This window comes from Sprattus sprattus (assembly GCF_963457725.1).
Source record: "Sprattus sprattus genome assembly, chromosome: 12".
Classification (NCBI taxonomy): Eukaryota; Metazoa; Chordata; class Actinopteri; order Clupeiformes; family Clupeidae; genus Sprattus; species Sprattus sprattus.
Genome location: NC_137910.1, coordinates 10,393,911 through 10,406,410, shown reverse-complemented (window position 1 = coordinate 10,406,410; position 12,500 = coordinate 10,393,911).

Sequence of the window (12,500 nt, the reverse complement as noted above, 5' to 3'; positions counted from 1 at the left end):
CAAGTCACGTCCGCTCCGACACCAGCGTTACACCGTCCACAAGGCCCCAGAACTCAACCTCAAGGGCATGTTTTCCAAAGACGAAGGGGCAAAAAAAAAAAAGTGTACAAGGAATACAAATCCCAGAGAAGTCAGAAAAATTGTTGGTTGATGATGATGATGATGCACTCTTGTACGTTTATCTTGACATCTGGCTTAAATCCCCGGAGCGGTCCTGTGCTGAGGCGTTTGTATGTGTGTGTGGGTGCGTGTGTGTGTGTGTGTGTGTGTAGCCTTCTGGAGAGGTAACCCCTGTTCTGTGTTCCACACGCCTGTTCTGACTTCAGCCTTGTGGAATTCCCCACTTGTCCTCTATCTTTCACACCTCAGCTCTGGCGTTCCTTTCCTTTCCCTTCGTCTTTTTCTCCCACACCCTACGGAATCTCTCACGTCTTCCCGTCCGTCAAGACCGTAAAGAGCTGTGTGTGTGTGTGTGTGTGTGTGTGTGTGTGTGTGTGTGTGTGTGTGTGTGTGTGTGTGCTACTCCTCGTCTGGGCCTCTCAAGCTCAAGTCGCACGCACAGTGGCAGAATCCCGACAGGAACCTGCAGGGGTCAAAGTTGAAAGATCACCTCTGTTCCTTTCCCCCCTCCGCTGCTGGGTTGGCGATGTTGTGAACGGGACTGAGGATCTTCACACGTCACAAAATCTGTGGGCAAGAAGAAGGGAAACTATTTTATGGCCTGCATCTCATTTTTGTTGCCTCTCTCTCTCTCACACACACACACACACACACACACACACACACACCTTGAACTGGGGGTTGTTAGGTTTTTATCACTCTCCCACGCCCTTTGCACTGAAAGCATTTAAGGGCCAAAACCAGCCCCTCCCCCCTCAGCTCCCACGCACACACAACTTCCTCTTCCCCTCCTGAAGGCCCTCCACCCGGCGTGAGCCCTTGCACGTCGCTTTGGACAAAAGCGTCTGCCACATGACCATGTAAATGTGATCGCTGCCCTGTGTGTGTGGCTGGCAGTGCAGACCCTCTCACTGAGCTCAAAGCCTCCCTGCCCGATGCCCCTGAGCCCGGACACTCATGCTGTGGATGCGTTGCGTTTGTGTGTGTGTGTGTGTGTGTGTGTCTGAGTGGGTGCGTGGCATAATGAAGGCCGAGTGGTCCCCCCCCCAGGTTTCTAAGTGAAAGAGAGGTGTGATGTCACCCCCACCGTGAGTGACATGATTGCTGAGCCACTTAAAGACCCGGCCAAGCCACACGGGCTAAATACAGCAGTGCGTAATACACGCCACGTGAATATGTGTGTGTGTGTGTGTGTGTGCGCGTGTGTCAGAATAAGAGGAACTAGGTGAAAAAAGTGTGATTATCTTTGTGCAAGTGGGTGCCAAGTGCAGATGGATGTGGCAGTGTGTTGATGCATTGGATACTCCAAGATCATGCATTTCATATTATCCCTGCCCAGTCCATGCCCAGCGGGGTTTAATGCCAGTGAGGTGTGTGTGTGTGTGTGTGTCTGTGTCTGTGTGTGTGTGTGTGTGTGTGTGTGTGTACGGGCGTGCGTGTACGTGCGTGCGGGCGGGCGTGCGTGCAGGAGGGCTTGAGTGACTGTGTGAGACAGAGAGAGAGAGAGAGATCTGAGATCTGTCCGCGCGCATCACTGTCTGATGTGCTTTTAAGGAAGGCTGGCTTCAGGGCACTGTTCCAGGAACAGACACTATGAGTGAGACTAGCACAGGCTAACAGAATAATAAGGCAAATGAGAGCAAACCCCTGACCCTGACGGATGGAAGAAGAGACAAAAAGGGAGGGAGAGAGAGAGAGATAGAGAGAGAAAATGGACAAAAAAAACTAACAAAGGCAACATTCTTTGCCCTCTTCTTTCCAACCCAAACAAAGCAAGCGAGCGTGAGAGAGAAAGAAAGAGAGGGAGAGAGAGAGAGGGAAAGAAAGAGAGAGAGAGAGAGAATGTGACTTCAGTCAAACTGTCCTAAACTAACACAGGGAGCGAGTGTGTGAGTGTGTGTGTGGGGTCAGCTGATCCCCCTGGAGCTGTCTTCACCCAGCACAGACTCACAGTTGACCCCTAGTCTCTGATGTCATCGCCAGACCACATCACAGCCGCTGGTTCTAAAAGAACTCAGACAAGGACCAATAAATCAGGCCTCCTCTTAGCAGCCAGGACACATTGTTTCCTCCAGCAAGTTCAGAGCCGCTCAGTAGTCACACAAACGCAAGAGACAGAGCGACCTTCAGACAACAGTCATGACGAATGAATTAAAAGCCATAACGCACAGCAACCTGTTGCTAGGCAGCGGACAACGCTCAGGCAGCGTCGCATGCAGTGCTTGGCGTGAGCGTCAAACAAGCGCAAAGCGAGCGGCCAGCCGATTCTGCGCACTTGAGGACAGGGTTGACACGGAGAGCAGCAAGTTTTATTTGTTTACTACTAGGCAGATGAACATGTCCACACCCAGCTTCCCAAGGCCCACAAAAACCCCTCGTGACAGCCCTGGCTCAGACTGGAGATATGCTTGTGCTCAAGACACATCTGTTCCCAGCCCTGTGGCTTGCTGAGGCAGAGCCCATCAGGAGTTCAGGGCGCCTGGTTTAGGCGGGAAACTCCTTGGGCTGAAGGAAGGCGGGAGAAGGTGAGATGCAGTCAAACGCACACACACACACACACACACACACGCGCGCACGCACGCACACACACACACACACACACACAAACTGTCAGATCCTATAGGAGGGCCATGGTGGTGGAGGGAGAGGAGGTGAGGAGCAGGTCATGCAGGAGGATTAGCCAGATCAGACGCTGGGATTAGTCTGGACCATTGCTCAGAGGATCTGTCTGGGGGGGCGGGGGGTATAACGTAACCGGTGCTACTACTGAAGAGCCTTATTAGTCCTCAGACAACTGTGTGGTCCCATTGGTCTTCAGTCCTAGTAAACAACAAGGGCAATCACATGGCTTTGACTGGAAGCCACAAGCGATTGGTCAACAAGTCCATTCACAATAATAACAAGGTTTAGTAGCTGTTGGCCTCCACACAACGACATTATATTAAAAGTACACTAGAAAGCACAGAGCATGACAATACATGTCAACACACTCAAGGACTCTAAGGCAGGGATGCAGGGGTTAAAGGCAGAAAGAGTCCAATTAAAAAACCAACAAGGAATGTTCTGGGCTGCATCCCACAGACCACAGACTGTCTTCACAAACGCTGCTCGCTTCAGCCTGTGAGATCCCGACGGCCCGACCACCGCGACACAGCGGAGGGACTAGGCCAGTCGCATCCCAGAGCCTTCCCACACCATGGTGGCGCGGTTTCGGAGCGTGGTGGCGTGCTAAAAGATGCCGCTTCCTGCTCTGTGACTGCTTGCCACATCAAATCACCCAGACGGATGCCGACGCGGCGCGGGGGCCTCCAACCCCCCGGGGGCACAGAGACACATTCCCATCAATCTGCTTCATATCAGGACCCAGCCAGCCAGCACACAACTACTCCTCAGCGGCAAGTGGCATCAGCTAAAACACCAAATGATGCTTGGCATCCCTGGAATGTTTCTAACCTCCGTCTTAGGCCTGCACTCATTGAGCTGACAAAATAAGACATGATATTTTCATGAAAGAAATGGTAATGGTTCTGTGGGTGAAAACGCCCAACCCTTAAACCAATTCATTTTTAATGATCGCTCGACAACGCGGCGTCAGTGCGAGAACTTATGTGCAGTGCATGTGTGTGTGTGTGAGTGTGTGTGTATGTATACGGCCTTGCGGTGAGGGACTGGAGGGGATAAACAAAACCCTCAGCCCCCCCTGATTAGCTTGTAATGTAATGACACTTGGCCTTTTACTTTGTTGGGTAGGCAATGGCGGAGAACCTAATTACACAAAACATAAACAGATTATTTATATAGATTTATTTGTACAGAGAGCAAGTCAAAATATCCGACCGCTAAACTGGAAGGCCATTGGGTTAATTTTAGCCATCCGGCCTGTCCTGTCAATCGGGTGGCTCGTTACAAAAAGGAAATGTGCTTTTACAAATGAGTCTGAATTAAATTAGTGTTGCTTTGCTTCCCTGTGGGAACAAAAAGGTTAAGTGCATGGATGATGACAACAATGGTAAGCCCCTTGAGTATAGCCTAGCCTAAACAGCATAACACCATTCCAAATATGGTTTGGATTAAGCAAATGTGCCCTGACAGAATTCTGTGATCAAATTTGAATGAAACGCGTATAAAAGCAGACATCTGAAAAGCGCTAATCCACTCCTAGCCCAAATTCCATATCGCTGCATATTAACTTATCAATAGGGAGCAGGGAGACAGCTAAAAACCTTTAATGGCATGGCAGCTTGTCCAGGGCCCAGCTTCGAGATGTTATGCAACACAGCGATCTCTGGCCAGAGCATCGGAGAGGAGAGGAGAGCGGCCCTGCCTCCCCCGGCCCACAACACCCCTCTAATCACCTCTAATTCCGCTGCCTGGCTCACCTCCAGGGGCGAGCTACCACAACGTCTGCTTGCCAGGCCTAGGCCATGGTGCTGGGGTGGGGCGCTGACCACTAAACCTCTTGGCATGCCAAGCAACCCTGAGCAGCAAGGCAGGCATTAGACTAAACGTAGAAAATGTTAAACACCCCCCCCCCCCAGCCCAAGTATACACATTTGTTGTTGTTGTTTTAATTACAGTGAGCATTCTAAAACTTCTGGTGACTGACTATCTAGGCCACTGTCCGTTCTCATTCTCAGGGGTGAGAGGATGACTCGTGTTCTCTCTGCCTACCATATTTGACAACACCATCAGACTTTCTCACGCCGGCCGTCAACATTCACACCGCTAATGAAGTCGGCCCGGACTCAGCACCGCGCACGGTCACACCCCCCTAGTCTGGCACTTCGCTTCCACGGCTAGTCTTCGCTTCAAAACCAACAGCGAAAATAGGACAAGGCATGGGGGTTGAGATTTATGAGATAAAATATGCAACATCAACTTGCATTAAATCAAACCTTATAACCTCATAACTATAATTCCACATCAAACAAGAGCAGATTCCTCTGACCACCAGCCAATTTTCCATCTCAGAAGTTTTGCCCTCCCTCTTCGACCCTGGCCCCTGATCAACAAAAAAAAAAAAAAACAGCAAAACATCTGTCATGCCATTGCATTACTGATATTATGTAATCAGCAACCAAACTACCTGGGAGTAGATCTGGTTTAGCGAACGTTTTACATATGCACATACTCTGCACTTTTATTGCTATTTTGCACTTCTGGTTAGATGCTAGACTGCATTTCGTTGTCTCAGTACCTGTACTCTGTACAATGACAATAAAGTTGAATCTAATCTAAAAAAATCATCTAATTTTAGACAGAGGGACATGTGGTACTCATAGTCCCAACACCCAGTGGACTATATTCCATTCAGAATCAGTCTGTATCTTAATAGTAACCAAGATAGAAGGAAATGAATTACAAATCCTGCCTACTCAGGGAATGAAAACCCATGTCAGACAAGGCATTGTGCAACGGCTGCTCGACCTGTTTGTTTAAAAAGGTTTTCCGGTTCAGAAACTTCAGCTTTATGTCCAGAAAAAACTACTGATCTCACAGAGGGAGACATCCCTAGTGCCAGAAAAAGGGTTGGGTCTGATTTTAGAAAGTTTGGGTGTTAGCAGTGAGGTGTTTTGAGCCAGATTGTGCAGACAATACAGTTGGGCAGGTGGGCATCAGTGATCTCCACACATGCCCAGAACAGAGCAAACAGACATAGATAGAGAGGAAGAGGAAGAGGAAGAGGAGGGAGAGGGAGAAGAGAGAGGGAGGGAGAGAGGGAGAGGAGAGAGGGAGGGAGAGAAGAGAGAAGAGAGAGGGAGAAGAGAGAGGGAGGGAGAGAGGGAGAGGAGAGAGGGAGGGAGAGAAGAGAGAGGGAGAGAAGAGAGAGGGAGAGAGAGAAGGGAGAGAGGCGCAGGTGAAAGATGACTGAGAGCAGCAAACATGTACCTCTTCATCTGTAATGTGACAGACGGAGCCAGTGGGGGTGTAATGGAAGGAGACAGCAAGAGAAATGAGAAGAGGCAGACTATAAAAAATAAAATGATTTCCAGAGCGATAAGGACAGCAGAGAGAGAAAGCGCAGGCGTGCGAGAGAGAGAGAGAGAAAGAGAGAGAGAAAGAGAGCGAGGACAAAAAGTGTGAGGGCAAGAGAGAAAGACAATGCATGAAAAATTGCGCATAATGAAAAGATTAAGCAGTGAGAAGGAATCCAGGCAAGGCATTGCCATGGTCACACAGGGCAGTTTGGAGAAGGGGTGGGTGGGGGGATGAGCTGTCATGAGCCTGGGCCTGGGCACAGACTCACAGCGCCCGCGCGGGAATCTCGTTCGGTGGGCACCCAGCCCTCAGCATCACTTTGCTTTGGCAACCACCGCTGTTTTCCTTCTCACCATCTGCGTGACAGAGAGGTCACCTGAATCTAGGCCAAAAAGATGTGCACTCTCCTAACCACATGATGGGATGACAAGGAGCACAAAAAGGCGGCGTAATTCTCATCAAACTGAACAGAGCTGCCAAATGGAAGAGTGCCTAACATGCAGGACATGCTTGATTATCCAGAATATGGAGGAGAAAACCATTGAGACGTGATAAGAAAGGGTTAATTACATGCCCTGCAATTATAACAACCGAAACTAATCAAAACGAAGAGTACATTTGTTTGTTCGCTGGTCATGGCCATTGTATTTATTGTAAGCTGTTCTGAAACAATGAAATATCTTGAGGTTAATCTTGATCCACGTCAACGAGGCAGATGTGTAACTGCGCAAGCAACTGCTGTTTTCCAAGTCACCGGTTAGGATGATCATGAGCCATCTTTCTGGTGGGTTTGCATTCGAGGGTTTACATAAGGAAAGCGCACGGTTTTCAACAAAAAAAATGTCGATTACTAGATATCTGCGCGTACCGAGTGATGCAAAAGTCCGTTTCTGAAAATCTAGGCACTGAGATGACTGAAGATGAAGCCACTCACACAAATCCCAGAAGAAAGCAGGTGCATAGATATTACTTTAAAAGTGCGACAGCTTCGTGTAGTTTCAAATCTGAGTGCAAGTTGGTTTGAGAATAAGAAGATCCTTGCTGGGCAGATGAGTAGGCTACCTAAAGAGTTTTACACTCTGTATTACACACAAAACGCTAATCGCTTTCATTAAAAAACGAATGCTTAATTCTACAATGCATTTCCCTATCCCAAGACGATAGGGACGCATCCGCACGAATCTGTGTAACGGTATTTCCAAGTTGCCTGTTGCTGTATAACTAGCTAGCGGTGAAGCTACAGGTCCGTTAACTTGTGTTGGGGTGTTTTTGTCTTGATAAAGTAACTTCGGACAAATAAATATCAGATGAATGGAAAAAGTAATGTATGTATTTCGTTTAAGAGAAGCCATTGTGTTTGTTAAAACTAGTATTCAAAAAGTTAGCTTGACTCGACTAACATTGGCAGACCGCTTCTTCGCGTAAATCCCAATTAGATGACTTGAAAATGTCACCGAATTATTTAAAACTTATAATTGCTTAAAATGACGCATATTACTTCTTTCAAATGAGAGGAGTTACTTTCCCATTGTAAACAAAATAAAACAAAACAACCGAGCATTTATAAAACAGACGGATAATACACGTATCACCGTCCGGTCTAGTCTTTCAATCGTGCTACCTTTAAACAAAGCAACTTACCTTCTCTCATCCACTCTTGCCACAAATGTATCCAGAACTGACTCTAAGCAATAACAGAAGTTTTCCGCAGTTCTGTCTAACACTGTGATTGTGGTTAGCTTCGGCAGCCGGGGCGTTTCGGAGGGCTGACTACATTATCTGCTCACCAATTACTGTGTGCAATGAACTCTTCATAATACATCGCTAGCAGGGTAAAGAACTGGGCGGGGGGAAGGGTGGCGCCATTACCTGTTCGGAACAATGACAATTCTCCTAAACAGAGATACGCCAGGCAAACCCGCAGTGCTAAGTTGACACACGCAGCACTTTTATACAGCAGAGAAACAACTCCAATTGCAGGAGTGTGACTTTTAAACTACCAGTGGTAAAACGAAATGCAAGCAGGCTTCTCTGGTATATGCTGGGATGCCGCGATGCCTAAAGGGCGGTCGGTTTGGAGAAAATAGCCGCACGCAAAATCCGTTTATGTCCTGCTGCGACAGTATGCTGCATGAAAATTAAAGCCTGCACTGATGCGTCGAGCTTTAATGACTCGTGAAATTCATGGAAATATTCTGCATTTGTTGTACAGCCCACGGTATGTTAAGAACGTTAATAAATGAATACTTAATTAACCTTAATATGCATTCCAACTTAAATAGGCTACATTTTTACTCCTTGCTTATTCTGAGCAGTAAACAACATGCACATATGTGTGCCTGTGAGTATTTGACACAAGTGTGTGTGTGTGTGGGGGGGGGGGGGGGGTTCTGATAAAAGACAAAAGTTTAACTTTGTTATGATCAGACCCTGGTTTGTACTGATCCAAGGGGATACTTTTACACTTGATATAACAGAGATGACTTTCCCTAGTATTATTTCATACCAAAGATGATAGATAAAGACATTACATTTGGTAACTGACAAAATCACAATACCTGGTCTAATGTAAATGTCTAAACATCTGCCTCTGCTGTTAACTATGTGTACACCAATAGAGACAGTCAGAAGCCCACTGACAGCCAGCACAGACCCATCACTGACTAATAAGAGATTTCAAGGGTTGTTGGTCCACCACAGCCCATCCCATAATTTACAATGTTGCAAAAACATAATTTCAGCATTTTCAACCTTCAAGACCTTGTAATTCAAAGAAGCCAAGCTCATTGGTTCAGCTTCTTGATACTACTGTAGCATACCAATAATTCATATGATACATTCATCAACTAGCCTTCTTGCCTACATGTCTGTAGACACCTTGTTTAAATTCTGATACTGAATTGCTGTGGGAGCCTACAGTCAACAGATTGGCTTTCCTCTTTAAACCTACCCACAGCTTGACATGAGCACCACCAGTGTCATTCTTTTCTGTTTGAATAAACAGGCCTAGATTATGCATCTTTCCTTACTTTACAGTCATGTAGTAGTGGAATAGCCTATAGGCTGGCTGCATGACACTATTGTCTCTTGAAACTTGAAAGATCAAAATATTTTTTCTTAAACAAGATCAAACATGGTTTTGTGAAGATGCAGAAATATTATCAACGTGACAAAACGATCAAGGAAAGGGCAAATGGTGAGTTGTGTTTTGTGTCAGGAGCTTGCCGAGAGTCTGAGCAGCAGACATGTTTACAGGCTGTCTGATGGCTGAATGAAAATTACACCCGGCGCTGGATGCAACTCCTCCACCCATGGATAATTAACAAGGCAATGTTACTGTTCAACCTGGACGGGAGCCAGACTGGGGGGGGGGGGGGGGGGGGGGGCAGGCCAGGCCCAGAGTCTGTGTGCAGCCACTGCCTGTGCTTTTCCTCTGGGTGTCTATCTGTGGATGTTATAGTGTGACCCATGATGCTCAAAAAAGAGCCTATCCATGTGCCATAAAACGACAAACGACCCAATCTGTGTGAACCGTTGGGTCCTCCATCCATACGGAACCCTAACTCCATACGGAACCCTGACTCCTTAACGGAACCGTGCGTCTACAAGTGCCTATGAGAAAAGATGGGAAAAGATTATGGGAAAAGCATGTTTACCTTCAAAAACAGCTTTGGTTTCACTACAGCAAACATCAGGCATGACTTAATTAATTTATATCCCAAAGGGGGAAGGAAACAGAATGCTGTTCCCATCATGTTCATATATTAGCATACAAGAGCAAAACTCAACAAAGTGCCCATGAAAACAGAACAGAGAAGGATAATTACAACATAACGATTTGAATGTGATTTAACACAGATCTAAGAAATTTCAATGCTCAAAGGACTGTTTGCTGCTCTGAGTTTATTCCCACTGTTGGTAGCCCATTGGATTTTAATTTGATTTTAGATGCACAATATACTGCTTTGCTTTATTAAAAAATAACTTGCTGGGGAAAAGATATTCTGCAGTGGGATTGAGTGAAGAGAGAGACGAGTATACACTAAGCAATACCACAGGCATTTTTCTCTCAGACACAAGGCAAGCGAATACGTAGCCTTATAGTATCCTATAGCAATAATTTCTCACAAAACCTACTGTGCCTTATACATTGCTTGCTATATGTAATTAAACCTATATGTATTGTGCCTTACACATTGCTTGCTAAATGTAATTAAACCTATGTATTGAGCCTTACACATTGCTTGCTATATGTAATTAAACCTATATGTATTGTGCCTTACACATTGCTTGCTAAATGTAATTAAACCTATGTATTGAGCCTTACACATTGCTTGCTACATGTAATTAAACCTATATGTATTGTGCCTTACACATTGCTTGCTACATGTAATTAAACCTGTATGTATTGTGCCTTACACATTGCTACATGTAATTAAACCTGTATGTATTGTGCCTTACACATAGCTACATGTAATTAAACCTATATGTATTGTGCCTTACACATAGCTACATGTAATTAAACCTATATGTATTGTGCCTTACACATTGCTACATGTAATTAAACCTGTATGTATTGTGCCTTACACATAGCTACATGTAATTAAACCTGTATGTATTGTGCCTTACACATAGCTACATGTAATTAAACCTATATGTATTGTGCCTTACACATAGCTACATGTAATTAAACCTATATGTGTTGTGCCTTACACATAGCTACATGTAATTAAACCTATATGTATTGTGCCTTACACATTGCTACATGTAATTAAACCTGTATGTATTGTGCCTTACACATAGCTACATGTAATTAAACCTGTATGTATTGTGCCTTACACATAGCTACATGTAATTAAACCTATATGTATTGTGCCTTACACATAGCTACATGTAATTAAACCTGTATGTATTGTGCCTTACACATAGCTACATGTAATTAAACCTATATGTGTTGTGCCTTACACATAGCTACATGTAATTAAACCTATATGTATTGTGCCTTACACATTGCTACATGTAATTAAACCTGTATGTATTGTGCCTTACACATAGCTACATGTAATTAAACCTATATGTGTTGTGCCTTACACATAGCTACATGTAATTAAACCTATATGTGTTGTGCCTTACACATAGCTACATGTAATTAAACCTATATGTGTTGTGCCTTACACATAGCTACATGTAATTAAACCTGTATGTATTGTGCCTTACACATAGCTACATGTAATTAAACCTGTATGTATTGTGCCTTACACATAGCTACATGTAATTAAACCTGTATGTATTGTGCCTTACACATAGCTACATGTAATTTAACCTGTATGTATTGTGCCTTACACATAGCTACATGTAATTAAACCTGTATGTATTGTGCCTTACACATAGCTACATGTAATTAAACCTGTATGTATTGTGCCTTACACATTGCCAAATGTAGGACTTGTACAGAGCAGACCCATGAGGAGTCAGCCCTTAGTAATGACACAGCCCGGCCTGAAGCACAAGCCATAAGCCTTAACTAACACAACTCAGAGAATGAGCCAGAAACTCAATCACTATCCTGCGAGAGCAGATCTGGAAACATGAAGGCTGATGTTTAACCAGTGACAAGTTTAATCCAACATTTACAGAAAGAGGGGACAAAACAATGCCTTCATTCTTTTGCTACTTGTCAAGCGGTTTGTGTTGAGAATTAGAACAGTTTCCCACCATAAGCCCCCCCCCCCCCCGGAGACAAATGCTGATGTTGAAAACAAAGACTTTTCCTGGTAACAATGGTACCTCTTTCAGTTCAAAGACAAGCTTCCTCTATTCCAACCCAGAGGCCCTGTATGGCCTATTTATATAGGGGGGGGGGGACAAACGCAACCCAATTAACATTTTTTGTTCATAGTTTATGTTTTTCAGTCATCATGAGGGTGTATGTTATGACGCCTGTCACAACACTTAAGGATTTGTTTTCTTTTCTTTTATCTTCTTTTTAAATAAACTCTGAAGAGCGTGTCACTAATCCATGCCAGCCCATTACTGTACTGTTGACACAAGATTGACAGCTCCCTTTTGAGAGATATGAAAAGAAACCAATATATAACCTGTTTTTCCTTGAACTTATAGAGGAAATGTGCTGGGGAGAGTAGCCTGCAGTCCAATATGGCTCAAATAAATAAATAAATATAAATACATTTCTGAAAAACAGAACAACCTTGTCATGTACAGAAGTAATGTCAAAAGGTTGTTCAGTGTTTGATGAGCTGTGTCCCGACCACAAGAACTACCACGTCCTGCTCCTGTTCTGGTATGGCAACAAACATCACCTCCAGTCCAAACAAAAAAAAAATGGGATGAGGACAAATAGTGCTCAGCAAACAGCAATCCCATTTCACTATGTCTACTTC